This window comes from Sylvia atricapilla, chromosome 12, assembly GCF_009819655.1.
Source record: "Sylvia atricapilla isolate bSylAtr1 chromosome 12, bSylAtr1.pri, whole genome shotgun sequence".
NCBI classification, from domain to species: domain Eukaryota; kingdom Metazoa; phylum Chordata; class Aves; order Passeriformes; family Sylviidae; genus Sylvia; species Sylvia atricapilla.
This window is the reverse complement of record NC_089151.1, coordinates 15,576,767-15,601,766: the sequence shown is the minus strand read 5'-3', so window position 1 is coordinate 15,601,766 and position 25,000 is coordinate 15,576,767. Positions and strand designations below refer to the sequence as shown.

Genomic DNA, 25,000 nt, shown 5'->3' with positions numbered 1-25,000 from the left:
TTACCTTCCTAACTTCCTCCTCTGCACTAATTTTAAAAGACTGAAAACCCTCATCTGTGAATCCCCTTAACAAAATGGGCCTTATTCCTGTTGTCAAATGGGAGATGGTTCCCTTCCCTCTGTTTCCACCCAGCTGCACAAGGTGCTCCAAAGCCACCATCTCGGTGTTTGCACAGGATGCTGCCCAAAGCAGTTCCCATCCTGCAGCAGCCCTGGGCCACCAAAGAGAAATAAATCCCTTTCCTTTCCTGGATTTGCCACATGTCCAGGTTCCACAGCCTTGCTGAGCCTGCTTAGCTTCCCAAAATTTAAGTTATATCAGGTGATCCCTGAGGTCCCTACCCAAGGCCATGAGCACAGGGTGTCAGGTGGTACCAAAGGCCACCAGGGATCTTCTCTAGGAGAGCACACCACGCTGAGGGTGAGGCTGGAGAGGCTGCCAGCTCCCCCTCTGAGATTATTCCTCTGTTTTCTCCTCATCACAGGGCTGACTGGAAGTGAGGGAGCAGGAGCCCAGTCCCACTTGTCTATTTTAGACCCTCTCAGAGTACATTTCCCACACCACTCTTACTGCCCAGAGGGCCCCACTGGAACAAAGAGGGTTTGCTGCATGCCACAGAAACCTGGGAGACTATGTGGAAAACTGAACTGCTCAGAAAATATATTTGAAATACTTCAATTGAGATGATTTTATTTCTAAATCAAGCCGATGTCAACAATCTTTGAAAAAAAAATCATTCTGAAAAAGAAGAAATAAAAGTGTTATTTTGAGGGAGACAGATTACCCAGCATGGAGAGTTTGTGCAAAAAGTTAGTCTAATATACTAACATGCATAAGAAAAACCAGACACAAACTGTCATTAAAAAGTCAGTACTACTTTAATCAGTAAATAAATTGATATTTTTAGCATTGGTGCCAAGGTTGTAAGGTCAGTCTCTTGAAATAAAGTATTCAGGGGACCTGGGAAAATTCACATTGACAATGCCTGTCAGTAAAGAAGACCTTGGACCCATAAAGCTGAGAAATCCAGCAAGTCTTAACATATTGTATTATTATAGTAAACAATATTAATATAAACCTAAATGTACACACAAACAGGAGAGTACAGAAATATATTAAAAAAAATGCCTTCAATCTCTTTTTGTTTTACTTTTTCGGAGCTTTTCTGACACAAGTTTCGCCCAAATTCAAGCACTGCCTACTGCTGAACTTGATGTAGTAAATAAAGCTGCAAGGTTTCACACGGGATTGCCATGTTGTTGAAAGCACACTAGAACAGAGTTAGGAAAGCACAAATCAGTGTTGCAGGGCTGTGACTCCTTCATAAACAGAAGCCAAACTGTGTCAGTTTTCAAATAAGAGAAAAGACTTGCTAAAAGCTTCAAGATGTCAGGAAGAATGTGCCCCACAATGCCAACTTACTGCAATAAACCTAGCTCAGTAACTAGACTGTGGGCTTCTTTGTGTCTCATAGTCTGAATGCAGTAAAAAGACCTCTGTGCCTCCTGCTACAGGGGAGGGAGTCTGAAGAGGACTGAAAACTGACAGCTCTGAAAAATAATAAAGCAACAAGCAGAGGCAGACATGGTGATTCTCAGGAAGGACTGATATTAAAGAGCCAGAGCTGTTAAACTCATTAGCATAGGTAAATCTGTTAAAAAGGATTTTCAGCTGACAATTTGGTTTCAACCCAAAACAGGCCAAAACTGACATTGCAGTGTGAAAATGTTTACCTTAGGAAAGTCAAAACACTGTCCTTAAATTCTGTCATTTATGTTTCGGTATGCTCTATTACAATATAGCCCAGCCATCTGAAATGATCAGATGTAAACCAGGCATTTCCACTCCATCAAAACATTTGCATACCTCGCCCTGCAAACTTCAGAACACATATTTTATATTGGAAATCATGTCAATCAAATTAAAAAGTTTTCAAGGTAAAACATATTCTTAAGCGCTCATTTTTATGAGACTGTGGGCGGTGATGTGTCCCCAGAAAAGGAAAGAAAGGTTTTGAGGAATAAAGACAGGCAGTGTCAAGGGCTGGATGGTTCAGGTGAAGGGTGGGGCATGAGGAGTAGCTCTGAAGGAGCCTGGTTCATCTGATGCCCTCAGCCTGCAACTGAGCTCCCCAAAAGGACTCACTTACTTCATGTTCTTGTGCTTCAGGGTTTTGCTCATCTGGGAAACCTCCTCTGACCCTTGCTGTCAGCACAAGGACCAGTGCTCCATCACCCTCCTTGGGACTCTGCTGTGGGCTCCTCTCACCACCAGCCTCATGCTCGGCAAACCACTCACCCAGTGCTCCTACTGGGATTTATTTTGCCACAGAGTAGTACAATTATTCTCTTGCTTATCTAGTGGAGAGGAGCAGGCTCCAACCATGAGAATTTTCAGCACCTTATATTATCCACCCCCATGTGTACATTGTGGTCTCCCTGGCCACTCCTGCATCCCTCTCCCCTTCTTCTGTCTGTAGCCTTCAAAAAAATTTCAGTTTTTAGCTGAAAATCAGAAAGCTGCTTTGGTTTTGTTTCTATATTTTTTAGAAAGGCAAAAGCTATCTAAAAATACTTTTAGGGTAAATTTGTAGGGGAAAAAAACAAAGGAAAAGAGACAAGACAGCTTGTGTAACAAATGCATGTCCCGTTAGCAACCAACAGCAGCTTAAAAAATTATTAGTTCTTACATTTTTCCATTGGTATTTTCTCTTTTCAAAATTTCTTCACCATGCACATCAGGTATATAAAAAACAGACCTTGCCAGCTGTCCATGGACTTATGCAAAGAATATAGATTAAAAAAAAAAATCTATTCAGGGAAAAATGCAAATATTAGAATGTGCATTTCACATACATTTGTTTCTAAGGCATATTTTATTAGGATATTTCAATTATTCCTAAATACTAAACCAATTATTCCCTACTCCAAAGAGAGATTGGATCACAGTTTTTGTTTTAAGATGATGGTTGAGTTCTAATATTTAAACCAACCCAAGTCTGGAAGCAATAGAGCACTTGTGGAAAATGTATATACTTTTTCTTTACCTAAAGCCACAGTGCAGTTCTCCTTTTCCCATCATTATTAGTATAAAAAGATTAGTACAAACAAAACAAAAAAAAAAAAAGAAAGAAAGAAATTTCACTCCTACTTTCGTATTTCTTTAGATCTTAACCTGACATTAATGAGCAAATACACACTAGGATGATGATCACACTGTAGGATAAAATGGCTCATATACTGTGTTGATAAGTTAAGATGAAAGAAATCCACAACAAAGACACAACAGTATTGCAGAGATATGTTTAGATTCCAAAATATTTGTATCAGTCAAAGATAGAAACACCCAAGACAAAAAAAAAATCCCCAACTGATAAATAGAAACATCCACTTTTTCCCCACTTGACTGTATAATAAAGATCCTGTTTATTTTAAAGTGTTGCTCCATCACTTTGCCTGGCTGCCACATACAATACACAGATGCAGTATATACATATTTTCCATCTGATCTCTGATGTCTTTGCTCCCATTGAATATCAGTGCCAACCCTCCACAAGCATCTGAGGATAGGATTTACATTACAGGAGACAAAGGAGATGCTCAAATGGGAACAGTACTGGCATTGAAATCCTGACCCTGGTGATCTAAGACTGCAGTTAAGATCCTTATGAGTAACATCTCTGACGCAATTCTTCCCAAATCTCAGAACAAAGCATTACAATTTGCACTGGCCTGGACTCTAGTAGAGGAGTTTACAGGAACCATGGCTGCAAAATCAAAAAATGTTACCTGAAAGGCACTTTACATGACCCCAACCTCCATATAACCATTCTTACTTTAATTACACGTGTGATGGCACATTTCTTCATTTATATTCTGCTGGGTAGTACCCTCATTTCAATAAGAGGCATATACCAACAGCTTCTCCTCTTATTTTTTTTTCTTCCAGATGAAGTTTTTTCCCCTCTTCCCAGACCAATTGGCTTATTTACCTAAGACATCCTGACACTTTATTGCATCACAACATGGCACTGTTCCCTCAAAGTGAGGTCGGTCATTAGATGTATCACTCTGAGACGTGGGTATTAATGCCCAGAAGAGATGAACCATAAGCATCACAGATGGACAAGAAAGGATTAGACACAAATTGGTAACAGGATTGATAACAATCCACAAGTACTACAGGCATGATGACACATCGCCTTGATCGACAAGAACTACTCTTCCCAAATTGTACTTCCACAAGCACCTGCAATTCCCTCACCAGCCCAGATTCATAATAAACATTTTGAGACTGGTATTTTCTGCTAATGGCATCAACCTGATGCCGAGCACAAGTCAAAAGGAAAACCACTTGCAAGGAATGGAAAAGCTGAAGGAAATGCAGAAGGCACAATGGGTGAATGCTGCAGCAGTCAACCACACACACTTAAGAGAAAAGAGGAGGTTGTAATCCAAAAGAGAATTTTACAACAATAAAATATGATGTGCTCTATCTAAGGAATGAGGCAGAACTTCACAAAACAGTTCATAATAAATGCTAGGTGATCAGGTACTTTATATATATAATCTTGTGTTTAGCAAGATTTTAATTGCAGCTAGAAAGTGCCACTGTTTAAAAGTGCTGCCCAACAGCCCCAGTAGGAGTCAGGCACTGTATGTAAAGGCACATTCAGGGACAAACTAAAACACTCCACACCTTTTGTCTCAGTGACTGGCAAAAGTCATTTACCTAAGACTATTAGGTATTTTCATCAAGGTGAAATATATCACCCCCACTGACCCTCCTTTTCTTCTCCAATTAATCCTTTTTTGTCTACACCAACTGCATAATGATATTATCTTGTGATTTTGCAGCTACTTGTTTTGGTGGTGGGCAAAGGACACAACTAGTTGCTCTTCATCATTCATAAAAAAATTTGAATTGAGAATAATTTAAGACATCTCTTAGAGTTTCTTCTGCTAAAGATAGGTACACAAGGTACTGCACTGAAATAGTCAACTAAATTACAACCAATTAATACAAGTAGAACACAAGCTTAGCATAACTTTATTCTCTTTGCTACAAGAGATAAACCTGGTATTTCTGCCTAATATATTCTCTGCTTGACAAACTTCTTAAAACTGAGATGAATAGTTTTTGCTCTGAAGGATACACCCTGAAATTATTTTACAAAAAAAAAAAAAAAAAAAAAAAAAAAGCCCAAAGTCTTCTTCCTTACTGATTGATGCTAGTTTTATCAATTGACTTGTTAATGCAGCAGAAGAATTTACACCTTCATTCACTTTGGATTTTTTATATGTGTTTTCAGGACATTCACACCTCTGCCAGTCCTGGCTCCAGCATGGCAGTGGAGACACCCAGGCCTATGAACAACCTTCTGAAACAAGTTCTGAACATTCCAGGTCCTTCCTGTTAATTTGACTTCCATAAGTAATCTTAGATGGGTGAATTGTGTCATGAATATGGGAGCATCTTCATTCATTGTTTTTTAAAATCTATGTAATTCTTGCCCTGCCTCTAAATGCTTTATATTAAATATTCACTAGAAATACAAGGGGAATTTGCATATACTTCATAGTAACTATTCTTTTTGTTCTAAAGACAAAATTACTATTTTCCTGGGTAACTTTTTTTTTTTTTTTTTTTTTTTTCCAAATTAGGAATTGCAACCTGACTTGGACACAATGGTTACAATCCCTCTCCTTGTGAATCTCCTGTTGCACAACACTTCTGACAGGATCTGACTGGACATGAAGGGCTCAACAGAAAATTCAGCTGGAGCTACAAGACAAACCATGAAATAGTAAAGCAGAAGGGCCATAAAATTAATCTTGGAAGGATCTTCTCCCCCTCGTCTCCTATACAGACAATTTGAGAGAGAGGAAGGTGAAGAATGGAAGCTTTCAAGAACAACCTATCCAGGACAGAAGATAAAATCTGCACACTACCCTGAGGAAATCGGGTACAAAGTTCAGTCCTGTGTTTGTATTTCTAAAGAGCATAAAATATCAAATATCCCTCTTGAAGAATAATTCTCTCCTTAGTCTTTTACACATTGCTGTATAACTATACAATAAATATTATCCTGCTCACATGCTTCTGTTTACTTAGTATACGTTACATTTGATGCTATCTGGCAGCATAAGTTTTAGTTCTGTCATTTTAAAGTATTAATAGTTGTCAATCAAAATAGAAAGTGCATAATAAAAATGTTCTAGAAACTAATAACCCTATATTTCTACACCATCAGCTTGGAGCTAAGCATTGCTAAAAATGAGATTAATTATATGTTTGCAGAGGCCCAATACAATCAGACAGTCTTCTAAACAACATCCTCCTAGAAATGAACACAGACTAGATACATAATCGTATATATAGTGTGTATATATTAGGCACTACATGCAGCACTAAATTAATAGCATTATCTTCACTTGGCCCAGTCTTAAAAACCCTCACAATCTGCCCAGTGACAGTGTTACGTGGAGGATGAGAGAAAATGGTATGGTCAATGCCAAAGTAATTGATGGAGATTTTCTGCAAATATTTAGAGGCATGGAAGCACCAAGGAGAAACACACAAGACAGGTCCCTGAAGTTATGACCAACATATCATGGTAAACTGTTCAATTTAAGATAGAGGGTCAGAAAAATATCCTTTGAATTATGTCTGTCAAACTTTAGTGGGAACTTCACTGCTTGGGACATTTAAACCTCCTCTGGCCAAAGTATCAGCAAGTACCCTGCAGGGAACAATACTGTAATGTCAGGAAGATGGACTAGATGTACAACAGGACTTTTGCTGCTCCATTTTTTATTACTCTAATCCATCACGCTTGCGGAGGTGAAGTTTTATGTAGACCTTTAAAATTATGACCATTAGAAAATTATGTCTGTGTCTGTATAATATATACACACATATGGATGTAAGGTCTGGCTTTTAAAATTCCAAGTAGAAAAACGTAGTTTGCTCCTAATTTGCCCATGCTATAGCCGTAACTATGCAATAATCTGGCAAATACATTTAGAAATCTCCAGTGATGGTTGTGGGAACACACAATTTACCAGCATGACTGTGACATCTGAATTTCCAACTTAGGCACACAGGAATTTAAATGTGTGTGCTGGGAAGAAGATGGTAGTACTGGTCTGTGATAGGGTTGTGCCACAAAACCAGAACCAGACTCTAAGCTTTACCTCTAAATAGAAAATCAGAAATCCTGCAAGGTAGACAAACTGATGTTGAAGCTTACAAAAATGAAGCTAAGCAGAAGTCCCATAAGGAGCTCTAAACAAGATTATTTTTATCAAGGATTCTCAAGGAAAAAGTGAAATATTTTGTTTGGCTTCCTTCTGCCAAAGCCACTGTGGTCCTCCTGATATTTCTTTGCACCCCACTCTTGCAGAGAAGCTAGAACTCCGCATCACTCTTCTTAAAACCTGAAGATCACTGAGAGTTTTGTACTGAAAAAATATTAACATTTAAGAGTCACTCCACAAAATAGCTGCAGAAAACACCTCTGTTCACAGGCACAGGGTGGAGCAGAACCCTCTACTGATAAGCAAGGTGTGTTATAGGAAAGGTTAAAGGCTTCACTTTGCCCATGCATGCGTATTGTCATTTCTGTTATTGCAGAGAGGAAATCCTCTTTCTGGCCGGGGCACTAGGCAATCACCCCTATGGTATGAGTGCCACAACCTCCATACTTCAGTAGGGAAGGAAAACAGTAAGAGCATATGGAGGAGGAAAAGACATTTTAATCTTTTATATTGCAATAGCCATAATTGGCTTTTCTATACAGTTTGGCTGTAGTTTGTCACAGTATTACAGGGAGAAACAGCAGCCTGCACTCATTTTTATACACAAATCTTAACGACTTCAAGTGCTGCTAAGGATTCAGAATGGTGACAGGATATGGCCATTCACCATAAAGGGCCTAAAGCCTTCATAATTACTGAGTATACAGAATATTTATTATAGAGACTGCACTAGGCCTCTTTTGTGGGCTGCCCTGGGCCTGTTCTTTGAGCCACATCAAGCAAGAAGTTTAAATGAAACTGCTCCCAAGTTTCTGAAATGGTTTAATAAAACATATACTGACTGTAATATTCAGTTTATAGTAGAAAACTATTGCCCCTTGGTTTGAAAAATGACCTCTAGTTGGCAATTTTACTCTCAGCTTCATAGATTATAGTCCGCTGTTGGTCATTTTCTCAATCCACAGGGCAATACTTTTCCATAACAAGCTCAAACTGCAATCAGTATTTGTAGGCTGTTACACAAGTTGAGTATAATATGTCTCAACACATTCTATTATATGACTAAACAAAAGAAATAACAACCTGGTGACACGGACATATGGAGAAAAGCAGAGCTATTCTACTAATACTGAGATAGCAGAAAAACATATTTCTTTATATTGTGCTAATTTGTATTAAAATTCGTTGTCTTCAATACACAATAATCTCTAATTTGGTTTCTTCGTTAATAGTGTTTTGGTTTGTGTTGTCTTACATCTTTTCTTATTTTAATGTAAAACGATAAATACTAAATTCTATTAGCATCAGATTTTAGAAATGACAAATAGTGACAGATAACCTAGCATTGTAAAAATCACGTGAAAATGTATTCACAAGGATATGTAAAAGATCGTTTGCTCTTGGGCTCACAAAGCACACATTCATAATTTTACGGGTTTGATATTAGGAAGTTCCAATACAGTGCAGCAGACAAGATGCAGGTGATTGTTTCAGCACCCAGCTCTAGCAGTTAAATACAATTGAAATACCACATTGTGGAAAAAGAGCTCCCATGTTAGACAGCCAAAGAGAGAAATTGCGCTAAGAAGTCTCTGACCAGGAACTGAAGGAGAGCTGGTGTCTGTTCCAAGAGGTGCCCTGGACAGCTTTGCCAGTGATTGCTGTTTAGAAAATCCCCTACCTTCCCAAAGCACAGGTACAGGAGGCTGCAGGGCTGATATGACTTACCTGGCTGGAGTGTGATGAGATTTAATTCTTTAATCAACGGGTGACCAACACTCTTGAAGACCCTTTGCTGCAAATACAAAACATTTATAATTACCAGCCTAATATTCACTCCAATCTGTAAATAAAACTCTGTGGTTAAAAGGTGATGCCCATCCACACTCAGAGACAAAGGGAACAACTTCCTAAGCTGAGGCCAGAGTACTCAGGCAAAGAGGACATTTTGCCACCCTTCCTCTAGAAATTATGAGTCCCATTCTATCCATTTAAAAAAATTCTCCAGATTACTGAAGGTCTGTGCTGGGGCAGAAGGGAGAATCTTGGCTGGGATATGACCCATATGACAGAAAGGTTCATTGTAGATCTCTGGGGGGGGGGCTTCTGAATCTGTAAGAATCTATATCACTGCATTTTGGGATATTAAAGGGACAGATGATTTTTTTTCTTCATTTCCCACTATGCTTCTATGCTGTTGCTCAATCACCAGCATTCTCTAGCTGGAATTTAAGTTGTCTGGATTCGTTTAAACATACAGAAAGTGCATGCAGAAGCTTTAATATGTTTGAGCTAAGAATGTATTTGAATGATTACCAGAAGGTGATGGCTCTTTATCTTACAAGTCTTCAAGGAATTTAGGTGTTTAACTCATTAACAGTGTTTGCTGCATTAGATTTTATGTTTTTATGATTCTAGAAGAAAGGTTTTCTAATACAGAAAAGAACCAAGTCTTTTTTTCTTTCCCCAACATTTTTCATTTTAGGGTAATAAAAGTGATACATATGTGCCATAATGTAATGGATTAATTAAGGAATATGATGTTTATCCTAGGTCCTGAGTTGTACATCTTCATAACTCACTCATAAAAATTAATGTATTATACCACGCTCCAGAATGATATATCTATTTTTACCATACCTGTTGAGAATAAATTGTTCTAAATTGGATTATCTTGATATCCAGTGAAAAATGTAAAAATTACATTGTTATTTTAAGAATTTACATTGCTGTGTATAAGAAAGCATAATCTTCTCACTGTGCTTTTGAACTGTCATGTTACTTCCACTGTTATGAAATCCTAATTGCTCCTGCCACACCTAAAATCAAATGCAGTGAATATTGTATTTCTTCAGACACTGCATTTCCTATCTTAATCACAACACCATATACAGTATGTTTTTAGCCAATTCTTTCATTACTGACTGTTCCTGTATATAAGTAACACAAAATTATGCATGCAGGGACTCATAAAATCCTCATTTCTAAAATCAACAGATGAAAAATCCCTAAATAATAATGTACAGATGTTTCATATTCAAATGAGCTGTTGGCATGTAATGCTGCCAATCATGCCAATGCATGCAATAAAATTGGTGAATTTCAAGGTACTTGGCATTTACAACATATTTCTAAATTTTCTTTAAATCAAAAGACCATTTTAGGAAGATGGAAATGACAACTGCTCAATAAATATATAATGATATGTTTCTGATGTTCTCTTAAAATTTCCATGAGTGGTCAACTACCCTATATTTTTCCATACCAATTCCTATCCCCTTTTGCCTCAAGAAAGTTGATTTTTTGGTCCTTAAACTGCGCTGCCTCACTAAAAGTAAATTATCTGCACGTTATCTGCAGAGTAATCCTCTTCTTGAATACAAGACAGAACATCAGAGTTTCTAATCCTTCACAGATAGAGTAATTCACATCCACTGTACGTTTTACTGTAAAGACAGAGTAATACAATATGTTTGATAAATCATGTATGTGTCTGTGTACAAAGAAAAAGGTTTATCTCCTCTCCTACAAGATGCATCCGTATTAAAGCACACACACACACTCCCCATGCTGCCACTGCAACAATCTTTAGAAGTTCTATAATAGAGACATCTAAGTTTAAAAAATGAAGCAGCTCACAGGTCAAACAAGTTCCTGATGAGAAGTGCTTAACCAGAAGTATTATTCCACTGATTGTAAGTTTTCATCCATACATCAAACCCTAGAGTCTATTGATTAAATAAAACTGATTTTTTTTTATTTTATTTCAAAGCAAAAGAATTAAATCATCCCCATTGTTTTCCCTTTGTTTAGAGCTATCACGGTTTGCACACTGGCCATGCGTCCTGCTTATAATTACAACATCCTTAAGGAGAGCTTATTCCACAATGACTGATCACAGGTTTCTTGCCTCTTCCTCTAAATCTTCTGCTCCTGGTCATAATCAATGGCACTTGATGGCCCAATATTCTGATCCAATGTGGCAAGCAATATGATCCAAGATCTGCTTAGAATCAATAAATTCATTTGCTTGGGGAAATTTTGGATCAGGACTACTTTAAGTATATGTAAATACAAGAATTTACAGCAATTATGCTGGCATATCTTTTCTTTCTCATACCTCTTTTCCACTGCATAATTAGCTGCGTCATGCCTTAATTTTGCTTGCAATCCTACATAAAGGAATCCAGGCCAGACAGCCCTTGCAAAGCCTTACCAAAGTCAAGGTCTGCTGGCTGAGAGAACAGAGGGTCTCTTTCAGCAAAACACATCAAAACACTGCAAATCTTTATATTGCTGAGCCCCACATGGCATTGCCTGAGCTCTGAAATACCATCCAGTGCCAACGTAGCACAAACATGTAACAGACTGCTTTAAAGGGCACCAACAGGTGCAAAAATCTTCTTGGAGTTGAGTTTGCCTTTGTTTTTCCCTTGTGCAAAAATGTCCAAGTTTGGTTAATAGTTCCCTTGGGCTCCTGTGTCTCCAAGTCAGCCTCGAGGCTGGTTCCAGAGTACCTGGGCAGTGCAAACATTCTCTGTCACTCAGCTCACAACATAACACAGCCAGGATTCCCTGCCTGGAGGATGTGGTTTCCAGTCTGGAAGGTGATCACTGCTAGGCTGAAAGGGAGCATCCAAGATCACTTCTGTGTCTCACCCCACACTTGCAGATGAAAGGATATACACTAATCTCAATTCTGCTACTGTACACACACATTGTTTAGTGTAATTAATTGTATAACGTATTCTGAATATTTTTCTAAAGACTAGGAACTCTAATGTACTTTGAATCATCATTAAATTAGCATGGCAGACCGGAGTACATGTATAACTAGCAATAAAGTATATTTAAAAAAAAAATCCCTGTTACTTATTTCACTGCAATGGAGTTACAAAACTGCAGAATGATGAGTAAATACAGACATCTATACCAGTTTAGAAGGCTGCAGGTTAAGCACATCTTTCAGCCTTTTAGTCTTTTTCCACTGGAAATCAGTAGTTCAGCACCAGCAGAGCAGAGATGAGAACCTTGTTTCTGCTAAGTAGCACTAATTTCTGCCCACAGTGACATTCAGAAGAGGATGAATTGAGTCACAGGGGTAAGAAAACAGTTTGCTTATGATGTGGCTGTCACCAGTGAAGATGAGTTTGTAACACCCTCCAAGCATCAAAACGACGCACAAAAGATACATTAAAAAAAATAAACCCAACAGATAGTCTTGCAAAATATATCAATGCAGCTCTTCAAACTGAAAAAGCAGAAGTCAGAAGATCAAGAACTCGCAGTTAGGATTTTCCTATTAGATAAAGAACATAAGGATTCTCCTGAAGTCTTTGATTGATATATGATCTTTTCTTTCTTTTCAGGCAGAACAGCTGTCCAGTGAACTAGAAGAAATAGCCCTGAAGACAGCTTTGTGTCTGATATGACTTTGAGAGGGAAAATTATTCCAATGATAAATGCTTTACATGAAACATCTAATAAAATAAAATAAAAATGCCATCCATAAAAGAATTTTTCTTTCTATTTGAGTAAGCAATCCCTATCATCTGTGGGGCAGGGGTGATGCTGCGTCTGAGACCAAAAAAAGAAGGTATTTCCCTCAAAATTGGATTTGGAATGAACTTAACCAAAAAGAGGCAATGAGTACGTTTAAGAGAAGGGCAACTGAAAAAAGGCAGAGGCAAGATGAGAATTTTCTGAACATTGTCAAGATGCAGTGACCTGGATGTACTGTAACTTCCTTCATTCTTCTTGGTAAGGAAACCTTAAGGTGAAATGTGGGTGCTTTGCTGGCTGGTACCTGCCACAGTGGCTGGATACAGAGAGAGCTTGACTATGCTCAAAAAATCCCAAAGCAATAACAACCAACACAAACCTCCTCAGCAGAGGAAGGTAAAAAATTGTGGAAATTTATTCAACCTAATGAAATTATGTAAATTACACAAATGGAGAACTACAGCTACTGTGAGAATTGGTTGAAGTTATGTCCAGATTAGAGGAGAGATGGCTGTGAATGAAACTTTTCTGGAGCTTGTTCTAGAGCTGTGTTTTGGCAGCATGGTGAGGGGCTAAGAAAAGAGCCGTAGAGAATAAACAGCCAAAATGCTGCAGATGAAATTTGTACATCTTTGTCGTTTTCAAACACATCTCACTGTGACACTTCAGTGGATGGATGAGCACTGATGGATGCTGTCATACACAGAGAGCAAAAGGAAGAGTAATCACAACTGTAGTTTCCTTGAAAAACCAAATCTGGTATAGCATCAGCCATGGCCAGCAGGGCATCCATGTTCAGCCAGCTGCTCTCCAGAGCCTTGATGAATCTGCCACAGAGACTCTGTGCTCCATTAATTTCACCAAGACCAAGAAAAGGCCTGTCCACATCTGCTACAGGGCAGAAGAGCTCATGGCTTAGAAACACCTCACAGAAGAGCATGATAAACAGCAGTCATCCACTTTGTCTTTCAACAGGATGGAGCAACACTCTGCCAACTTTCACTCTTCTCCAAACTAAGCCCTTCTATTTCTGGCAAAGCCTTCTTGTGTAGGCCCCTGTGAGTGTACTTATTCCAGAGATAATGTCAATTAAATGAGTATTTTAGCACTGAGAAACTAGAGACAGGTACATGTTCTCATGTACCTTTGCACAGCTAGAAATCATATCTCTCCCTTCCCTTGCATAACTTGAATGCCCCTCCTCCCCATCCCAAACATTCTCCTTTACCCTTGTCTCTGGAGTCTTCCTTGTCTCTCCACAGAAGGTGCCATTGATGCTGCTCCTCTGAGTGTTCCCAGCAGATCTTGACATCACCTGCTCCTCACCTGTCCCCTCCCCTCCCATTACTGAGTGCCAGCCCCTGCTCTCGTGCAGATTTCAGATCCACACTTTGCAGAGATCCTGCTCCATGGGATTCCAACAACAGAAGAATGGAAGATAAGAACATTAAAGCACCGCCAGTGTGCGGTCCCTTCAGGAAGCCAACTAAATCTGATAGACTCTGTCCTCTCTGCCCCATAAGCAAGAAAGGGCTGAGAATTTAGACAGCAGCAGTTCAGAAATCAACTCTATAACCAGCCAGCACCACCTAACAAAGAGCATTTGCCTAAGTCTTTACTTTTGAGGCAATCAAATAGCACTTTGAAAAAATAAAATTACTTCCACACAAACACATTACATATATATTTATATGTTTCCCATCATTCTCCCTCACTTTTAGTTTGCAGTGACAATCAGCAATTATTTTACAGAGAAAGACTCTAACAAACTTATGGGATGCCTTCAGTAATAAGATAATTATTTGTAACTCTGTAAAGAATTATAATTTTTAATTTAAAAAGAAATCAAATAAAAACAGCTTTCATCTTTCCTACCATGTGAAGAAAACATTCTCTGCCTACAACTCAAATTATCATTCTCTCCTTTGTGCAAAATGAATTGACCCAGAAAACTAAAAGGGTAAGAACCCATATTTGCTGGGCTTATTCAGCAGCCAAAAGTTCATGAAAAACACTGTTGTGTATCACATAGCAACCACTTGATGCCTATTGTTAAAATACAGTAGTTATTCAAAAAGTAAAATCTTGCATTCTCAAATAAGAAGCCAGGCTGCAATGTGTGTTTACTGTTTTGGGGAAATAGTCATCTTGCCATTTTCTCTTTTTCCATAGCCTTGGCATATTTGGTCAGCTACGCAATGTGCAGTTACCCACAGGAAAGAAAAGGAACACAAGAATTTTCCTCTAATGTTGAGCTCACAGGACAATGTCCATTCAAAGCAACACTTGGGATCTCTATTAAGAGCATTAAGATGTGCTCTAATTTTATCCAGCCACACTTGCAGTGAAAATGTAATATTCCAGGGAAAGGGCATGAGGGAGAAAGGGAGAGAAGCTTCTGCTTTCTGACTGTTACAGCTGCACGCTTTCATCTGATCTTAAAGCAAGCTGCTCCTGGAAAGTCCTGTACATGTGCACAGGTGTCCACACTGCTACTGCCCATTTGCACCTCCTCCCAGCGCTGCTACCTGGCACTACAGGTGGGCAGAGGTATAAATTTCACAAATATCTCCCTCTTTACATTTTCCCCAGTTCTTTTGTGGTAGAATATGCTTTAAAAAATGAAATAAAAGTAAAATTTATACAGAAGGAAAGTGAGATGTAGAGTCAGAAAAAAGATAAACAGTTTCTGATAATTGGAGTTTGTATTACTCTAAAATATTTGAAAAGCAGTGGCAGACCACTTGAGCTACTCTGACTGCCAGATTTCCACGAGAGCTGAGAGTCAGCCTCAGTTTGTCACAATTGCATCAGACTGTCTATTTAAATTATCAAAGCAAAAGGGTTCTGCTGAAACAACTTCTGGAGAAGATGAAGGGAAGAATAAGAAAGGTATAAACTCCCTTCTAGGTTTTATTATGTGCTGTTACGCTAACAGCGCAACTTAGAACTTCAAGATAATGACACTTTTAATACCAGAAGGGAATGGCAGACTTGCTTAGCATAACTTTGAGATATTTCATCAAGCCTGCATGCAAACAGGTGTGCCGCATTTTTGCTAGTGGTAAGATGCTTGTTGAGATTATCTTCTTATATAGGAGCATGTTTAAACTCCTTTTGAGCAGTTGAAACAAGACAGTTGTAGAAAGCAGATTAAAAGGGAGAAAATGTATGAACACAGACTTTTTGCCAAGAACCTTACTTTGAGCCCAGCTGTATCCAGGTATGTGTGTGCTGTTTCCACAGTCTCTGAAAAGAAAAGTGAGGGGTAGGAAGCAAAGCCCACACGAATGCATGAAGTCAAAGACAAAAAAATGTGAGAATGAGTTAGGTCGCCAGGGGCAATGAGATGGGCTTTAGGATTTGAGAGAAGAATCTGGCTGTTACCAATACAAGATGAAAAGCATGGATGGATGAAGCTGCAGCTCACCTGCTGAAAGTGTTTCTGCTTGCTGAAAAATAAACCTCTTCACTGGAGGTCAGAGCAGATGCAAAAATCAACATCTCAGCTGGCTTACAAAGCAGAAGTATATGTACAGTTAATTCAATCAAAGGCAGCTCAGGGTGTACTAGGAAAGGATTGTCTACACACAGGAATTGGTTTGGTCACTGGTCAGTGATCTGGCCAGGACAGGATGTAGTAATTAAACATGGTTATGGAAGAGCTGCAGTTGTAATACTTCTCTCAAGTAATTTATTAGTAACATACATCATAACTTCATGAAACAAAAAACAAGCTATTACATCCAATGCACAACCAAAACTTAAGAAATCTTTCCCCCAAAACGATGAAAGATATATACTGAAGAATAATGCAGAACTTGTCTAGCACAGCTCAAATTCTCCTCTGAAAATGTATGCTTCTCACAGAAGCAGATTCTCAGCACAGGGACTGGTAATTTATGATCCACCAAAATACTCTGTTGAACAAAAAAGTAATACCTACACCATGCCTATGCAAATCACTAAGAATAAGTGACTCCAAGGACCAGTAAGAACAAAGCCCAAAACTCCTATCAAACATTATCTGAGGTTTGAAAAAGTCAAGACAAAGTGTAATTTTTTTTAAATGGGGATAAATTGGGATTTCTGTAACAATTGACTCATTTTGCCTGCTTTTATCTAAGGATCTCAAAGAGCACTCCAAGTGTTAATTAAATTACAAAGCATTTTTGAGACAGGTAAATGGTATTATGCCCACTGGGGAACAGAGAGAACATTTATGTTTCATTACTAAAGTCACACAGTAATCCAGTGGCTAGTAATATAACCCAAGAACTGCCAGTTGCCACTTCTACTCATTGACTTGCTGGCTTCACAAGAGATAAAATTAGCCTTAAAAGCCAAAAATACTTCTCCTCTTGTGCTTTTCCATCTTTCAGGACTAGGCTGAGATTCTTTAATTTTATTTTATTCTTCTTCCTCTGCTTACTGGGAGGCCTTTCTTTCAGAGCCACACAAAAGAAGCCACTTCCTAACCTACCCAAGTGTGGTAAGGATCACAGTACAGCAACACGGGCAGGAGCTCAAACAAGGGCAGTGAACTGTAATGAGGCTCTTTAACAGCTTGTGCAGCTGCACCAGGGTCCTCTTCTCCCTCCTCTAACCAGTCCTGCTCCCAGAGATTACACATCAGGGCCTCTGTCCCATCAGAATAAAGAAGGACAGATGTGCTGATGAAATAATCCTTGACTGGCCAATTCTCTGACTTCCAATCCTTACCAATGAAAGGGACACAAAACTACCCTGAGGAACCTGGAGCCTCAGGCACTTTGTACAAGAATCTCACTGAATGGAACAATATCAAAACAATATCAAAAAACACCCCATATCAAACCAACCAGACCCTGAAAATTCTTTTGACCATGGAGAAGTCTATTCTGCAGTCTCCTACATCTATTTTGAGTTGCATGTGGAAAAATGAGGGAGGAACATTTCACTGACCTTTCTATTCTTAGCCCAAAACAGAAACCCACCATTTTTCATTTCAGCTTGGCCCTGACTGGTAGAACTGCAGGATGCAGGAGCAATAAAGCAGTAAGGTATAATGCAATCTGCACAATACACAGTCCAAACCTAAGGCATCTCTAATTCAAGACTGGTACAGCTTAGTTAGAGATTTAAATAACTATATCTCCATTAGTAAACTAATTTTGGACAGTAAAAGGCTTTGTATTTTGTACGTAACTATCTATTACTGAAAACAGGGAAGCATCTTTTGGAACTCTCTTTAAGCCTTTTGAATACAATGCTAAACCTAGATTTCAGGCTTTATTTTCCCCTTCGTTTCTTGTTATGTCACAAAGAATCAGCTATGTGGAAGAGATGAGAATGTCTTTGATTTAAATGACCAAGACTTAAGATTGTCTTTACCGTGGCAGAAAATAAAACTGCTGCATGTATTTCCAGTGGCAGTATTATTGTTACATGGTATGACAATCATAATCTTTTTATCTTTTCCTAAAAATATGTCTAAAGAACCACACCGTTTATATACTGCATTCAAAATATTTTTCTTCGTTTACATTGATTGCATATTTCAAATCATGTTACAGCTGTATCGCTTAGCCTAAATCAAATAAGGAATCCACATAAATGCATACGCACACTTTGCTTGTTTTTAGACATTCCCAGTATTGACAAGATTAAAATATTTTTCTCATTCATTATTTATTGTGATATGATGAAACAGTAAGAGTACGTATTTAACAAACATCACAAAGTAGAGGTAAAATGTGGACATGCAGTTTCATTTCGATTTTGCTGTGACAGTGTTAAGTATGTGACTCCCTGACTGCAATAATGACATCTTGGGGTGATGAAGATTTAAGATGCTTTGCAAGGATGCAGTGTTATCCCAACTCTTTAGCCATGCTGATTAGGAGCATTATTAAACAGATGAACCCAAGACTGGAAGGTCCTGTTGCAGAGGACTGGGGGAATCAGTGCTCGATGCAAGAGCAGCACCAAACCCCTCCATGAATTCATCAGTGCCTGACTGGAATGACTGAAGGCAGTCACTCACCACTCCAACACTTCTACAAGCATCAACATTTTTTATTACCAAAAAATGTGTTCTCTGGACCATTTCTCTGCCTTTTGAGTGAACTGACAGTACAACAGCTGGAGCTTGGGCTCAAGCAATGCTGTATCTGGGTGAAACTCAGGTACAGGGCAGATTTGTGTGGTTTGGGCTGTATTCACCTTGGGTTGAAAACTATAGGTACAATCCCAGTTTCCAGCTAACAGTTGGGCACCATTCTGCACATTTCTACTGGAAAAAAAAAAAAAAAAAAAAAAGAAAAAAAAAAAAAAAAGGCAAGGAAGTGCCAAAGAACAAGCACCACAGCAAACGAACTGTAACCAAAACTGGTCCTGCTGGGCAGAGGAGCAGAGAGCTTGCCTTCTGCAGAATGTGGCAGTATCTGGGTTAGAATGTATATAAATGGACACATTTTAGCCCAAATACAGATTCTTCCTTATTGCAATCTAAATATACCCTCTATGATAAATACAGCAAAATAATCAGAAGGTACCAAATGCTTAAAATGCACCCCTAACAAAGCAAAACAATGTAATGCATATCTTCCTTTACGTGTCAAACAATTTGCCTAACAAATCATAATAATGCAGAATGATATAAAATTCACCCATCAAGCCCAAATGCATGCACGAAGATTACCATGGCAAAGAATTGTGAATTTCATTAAATATGTTAAAGGCAAAAAAAAAAAGAAAAAATTCCGCTTTGAAAAATAGTAATCCTGTCTTTCAACAAAAATATTATAGGAAGCTATGAATTTGGTAGATCTGAATAGGATGTTGGTACATGTTTTACTAAGGTAATATAATGGCACACTATTATTAGATCACATTAATCATTACTGTGCCAAAGGCACTGACAGCACCACTGAAAAGGATTGAAAGGGCTGGTAATGGATATAAATTACCCATTGTGTGATAAAAGGATTTTTACTAAGAAGGTAAGAATAAAACAGCAAATTTCTAATATAACTGTTGTGTAAAAACCAAAATAAAAGTAATCCAGTCAGTAATATCCACAAAATCAGAAAGTAAGCACTTTTGAAACAAGATAAAGTCACAATAAAAACTGTATACAATGTGAAATTAATTTCGTGCTGCATAATATTACTATCAATTTAAATAGTTTACATGATGACCTCTATGGTCAAGAGAAAGGTAAGCTTTGTTAATTAGAATTGAGTATGAGCTCCTGCATGCGTATTTTAAGTTTGTGGGCTTGGAATATTTTGGTGGTTTTTTGTTGTTGGTTTTTTTCTGTTTTTTTTGGTTTTTTGTTTTTTTTTTTTTTAATCTAATGGCTTCATAACACCCCCCTGAAATTCAAGACATGTTGAGAGTTTTCTGTTTTGTGCATTAACATCACAACAAACAGCACATCCCTCAGATGGTTTTATTTGGATTCCAAATGCTATTACAAAACGAACCACGTCTTTGCTGAGCTATTTAACCATTTGATTGAAACCATTTGTATCACTAATTGTCCGGTCCTGTGCTCCTCCTTTACTCTGGCAAATATTTCCTGATATTAGTGGGGATCAGTGGAGAGAATTGGTCAAACTACATCCTTATTTACAGCATTAAAAAACGCACATCTCTTCTCTGAAGCTGATGGAATTATTCTAGAATCAAGTCACCATAATTCTTCTCAAGTCAATTGTCTAAAATAAAATCCAGTAGCTCACATTCAATTAGTAAGTTTTAAAAATTGTGAGCCATACTCTTAAATGATATAAATTCGTAGAGTACAGACATCAATCCTGAAAACACTTACGTCTCTACTTAACTTTACTCACGTGAGTAATTCCATTAGCATCAGTAATTCAATACCTGCTTATGCATTTGCAGTACTGAAGCTTTAATATGCCTGGATATCCTCTCACATGAGCTATAAATCAGCACAATTCCTCTGAATCACAGAATTTCTACTAATTCATAAGATATAAAAAGGAATGGACAACCCAGTATAACAATTAAAATAAAGAAATAACATAAGAATTTGATTTGGGAGCAGAAGCTATCAGAAATTTTGATTTAAGGATCAATTAATGCATGTGGAATGTGGAATTAATTATTGGTTATTTCCTAAGAAGCTAGACTTTTATTTCAAACTGAGGGCCAAATAACCCAATTTTGATTTCACACCTATTTCCACACCAATCTGATTTCTCAGACTTTACAGGAGCTTTTCTTCTCCTGCACTGGAATAGCTCAGAGGAAAATCACATATACAATGTAGTACACCCCTCCACCCACTGATTTTCATGGGTGTTCTTCTCATGCTAATATACGACAGAATATGGTTCTTAATAATATGCATGAGATGTTCTATTGAACTTACAGGAGGGGAAAAAAAAAAAAAAACCAACAACCAAAAAATGATAAAATTAATTTAATCAGGAGTGTCATGGGCTTTTTTTAAATCAGCAGTCAGATGATAAAGTAATAAATGATGATTCATCCCCAACACAATTATTACATATCAACTGCATAAAGATGAATGTTCATGATTTTACCAAGCAGAATTTTTTCTTGAAAAAAAAAAAAATCTATTTGTAGCTCACTACAACCTGAAAGAACCACAATAAAAAGTTTTGCAAGACAGAGACATAATATTTTTGAAGACGTAAAAAAAAAGTGAGAACAGATTTAAAAATCCAGTTTAGGTACCTCATTTTACATTTTATTTTAAATATGGGAAAAAAAACCTAGATTCAGACCCATAAGTAGAAGAAAACATTATGAGAACAATATAATTATTCTTACCAGTTATTCTTAAGCCAACGAATCTGCTCCCTGGATGAGGAAATTCTTAAAAGACACAGGATGGGTACTGAAGGTCACAACTGGAAAAATAAAACCTGTGAGAAATTCAATATGTCAAAACTCAGTGTTTGAATCAGACATTTACATTAGAATATTACAATGCTACCTCAAGCAGACAATCTACAGGACAGCAAAGAGCATTAAGAATTACAATATTAATGGGATTAACACCTTTTATTTTTTAGCTTTCATAATGTATGTGTTTGGTGGTCATTTCATATTTGTAACTGAAAACTTCTTTCAGTTCTGGATTGTTTTGAGAGGGAAAACCTCCTCTCAAGATAATGATGAGGAACAGAATGAAATTCTTCTGATCCTTTCCCCTAGACAGTACAGCAAAAGAGGACAAAACAGGATAAAACAAAAGTTTCATAGCATACTCCAGAAACCCAGTTATTCTCTTTGACATTGATATTCTAATCTTCCAAACTGAGTAAAAAGAGAACAGCTACTAATTGTATTTTTACTTTTTTTTAATTCCATTTTATAACAGAAATAAGTCCTTTGTAGATGATCTCATCTAATAAACCCTACTTAAAAGAGATAAGAGCCAGCAGTAAAAGCCAAGCAGAATACTTCCAAGATATTTGTCAGTAGTGAATTTAGGGCCATTACATTAGTAAGCAAAATAGAAACAAAAACAAAGGGCGTTCTTAGAGCAAAATAAAGTTCACTCGACTGAAGCTATAATCTGAAGAATTTATGACTGAGAATTCTAACTATGTTTATTCCTATGAATGTCTAACAAATAAAATTAAAGGTCACTTCCAAATAATACACTTTGTACATCTACATCAACAAAACTCTTTCATACAGCAGGCTCTGAAACCCCAGTTCAAGCACCACAGCCTCAGGGCTCCACCTTACCAACACTGATTGCCCAGAGAGGCACTGGCTGCTCTGAGAGCCACAGTGGCAGGCTGTGGTAGTTAGTGTGGACAGAATTGCAGCTTTCATTTCTGGGGGAAATAATCAGGAGCTTGGCCACTGGACTGCATTTGGGTTAAATTGGTCGGCACCGACAGGACGACATTGTTGCTCAACTCTATTTGTTGGCTTGAAGGGTAAACAACAATTTCGAGGGCTCCTCTTGATGATGAAAACAGTCTAAAACGATTCTGAAAACAGAAGTTCACTACTGAGCAGCACAGTGCAAAACTGATACAACAATTCTCTTGTATCCTCGAGGATCCCTGCAGTGCCCACCTTGTCAGGATTATTCCCAGTGCAAAGGGCTCCTGCAGTGTCCCACTGTGTCCACACCACCTTCTGCTCCCCTTGGGCTCCCCTCCACACCAACCACAGGCCACCCATTGCCACTGTGATGGTTCACCACAAGGCTTCCCAAATCCTGCTGCTTCCCTCCTCACTTGCAAACTGAACCAGTCTTTGCCACCTGTTTCAAAACCTTTTCCAAGTGATAATTCTGCCATACAACTTTTCTGACACAGGAGAATTACTTCAATTAAAGCTTCAAGCCCCTTCTTTAAAACTCATATTTCCACAGCAAACCAACTATCCTGCAGTAATCACCTGGTGTGCCATGCCCACTGTTCCTCACACCTAGGAAATCATTCTTCCCTGCTCTCTCCCCACTCCCAGTTTTCTTTTACCTGCCAGTTTTCTCTGGGTTTATACTTGCATTATAAGCCCTGAACAGCAAAGCCTGTCCTCTCATGAGACACTTTCCTATTGAGCTGAATGGGTGGTGAGCAGGTATAAGACATTACTCCAAGCCAGAACCCCATATCAATGGGTAAATCCAGCTACATGAGAAAAAAAAAAAAAAAGTTAAGAGAAGCACCTACAATGTTAACTGTAGAGAATAAAAAACCTTTTGTAACTGATAAAGGAAACCCTTGTCATCAGATTTGGTCTTCCTAAACATGAAATTGTATCTAGATAGGATTCAGATCCCATTTATGAAGGGTCATACCATTTTAGAATTCAAAAAAGTGAATTTCAGCTACTATATTTGAGCACATAGAAACAGCAAATTCCTGGACTGCTGCAGATAAACATAGGACCCATCCAACATTTTCAGTTGCACAGTATCTAAAAACAGTGACAGCTTGTTTGTCTGGAATTTCTGCTCTTGTTGATGTCTTAAAATCTCAAAGATATATACCTTTCTAGTGTTTACTTGCAGCTCATTCAATGCAAAAGCCAAGAAACAGAAACAAAGATAATGAACTGTTAGGTTTCTAAAAGATGTTGTCTCACTAAACAGGTTCTTAGTACTCCTACACCAGCATCGTAGACCACATTTTTGCTATGCTGTTACAAGGCTACTTGAGTTTAAAAAAATTCAGCTTTTACATACACGCTCATGACTTGCAAAATTCTAGGAATGATTCTCAAGGGGCTTTCACTAAGATGCTTTATAAATTCTGATGACAGACAGAACACAGTAAGGCTTCATCTCTTAAAGTCCTGTACTGATTTGTTTGGAGGCTTCATGTCATTGATCAGCATGTCAATGTCTCTTGCAATCTGCTTTCCAGTTCATGACTGAGAGTGAACCCCTCAGGTTTAAAACCTTAAATGATTTAAGGTCTGTGATACATAACCTTACGAACAAATTGGGAAAATCTGTAGCTTTACACATTAAACTGTAGCAGAAATGATTTAAAGCCTTATAAAAAGGTATTTTACTTACCTGTGCTAATATTATTCTAACACATTTGACACTGACTATGTAAAGTAGATATTTTAAAGGTACAGGCAGCAAGCTGCTTGGAAACAAATTAAGACAGTTCCACTTAGGTCAAATTGGGCCAGTTTACCAGTGTCTAATACACTCCCTGGCATTAAAAAATGGCACCATGAATCCTTACAGACCAATTTATTACAGTAAGCCTCCCACAGTAACACTGCTGTGCAGTTGCACTTGGCTCAGTGAGAGATCCAGCACACCCCCAGAGAACAAAAAACCCCAAAGATCTTCAGGAACAGTGTGATAAAAATAAAAAGTAGTGGTGAGATGTAACTAGGGTATGATAGCACAATTTCTATTCGTTCTTAAAAGATGCTTATGTAGCTCATTTCTTGCAATGAATTAGAGACATGAAAAGGAGAAAGTAATCTTGTCCCACTGATGAGCACAGGCCAGAAGAACTTCTGCAGGTTACAGAGAGAAATCTAACACACAGCAAGGGAAAACAGAAGCTTGAGCATGGACTTATTCTGAACAGGACTTCTCCCCAAATGCTGAGACTAAAAGGCTTCATTAGCAGCACATCCCATTCCTGTTCAACTCAATGCTAAAGCCCTGCTAATCTCAAGGAGACAGAGCTCAGGCCCTCTGTAAACTGCATCCCCTTTCTGATGGAATGAGGTGTCATGTTTAAATAATTATTCCCTATGAGCG

The 25,000-nt window shown here is 38.1% G+C and overlaps 2 protein-coding genes across 2 annotated transcripts in view; one reads left to right on the top strand and one right to left on the bottom strand.

Annotated features, from left to right (window-relative positions):
- The window catches only part of ZNF536 (zinc finger protein 536), a 232,536-nt gene that overhangs the window by 156,746 nt on the left and 50,790 nt on the right, over nucleotides 1-25,000 (bottom strand). The window contains exons 2-3 of the mRNA XM_066327932.1: nucleotides 21,571-21,665; nucleotides 8,989-9,055 (exon numbers count right to left, since the gene is read on the bottom strand). The gene's annotated coding sequence lies outside the window, so the exon portion shown is untranslated. The remainder of the gene's footprint in view (nucleotides 1-8,988; nucleotides 9,056-21,570; nucleotides 21,666-25,000) is intronic.
- C12H19orf12 (chromosome 12 C19orf12 homolog) overlaps nucleotides 364-25,000 on the top strand; it is a 347,603-nt gene continuing 322,966 nt past the window's right edge. Inside the window, exon 1 of the mRNA XM_066327937.1 lies at nucleotides 364-368. The gene's annotated coding sequence lies outside the window, so the exon portion shown is untranslated. The remainder of the gene's footprint in view (nucleotides 369-25,000) is intronic.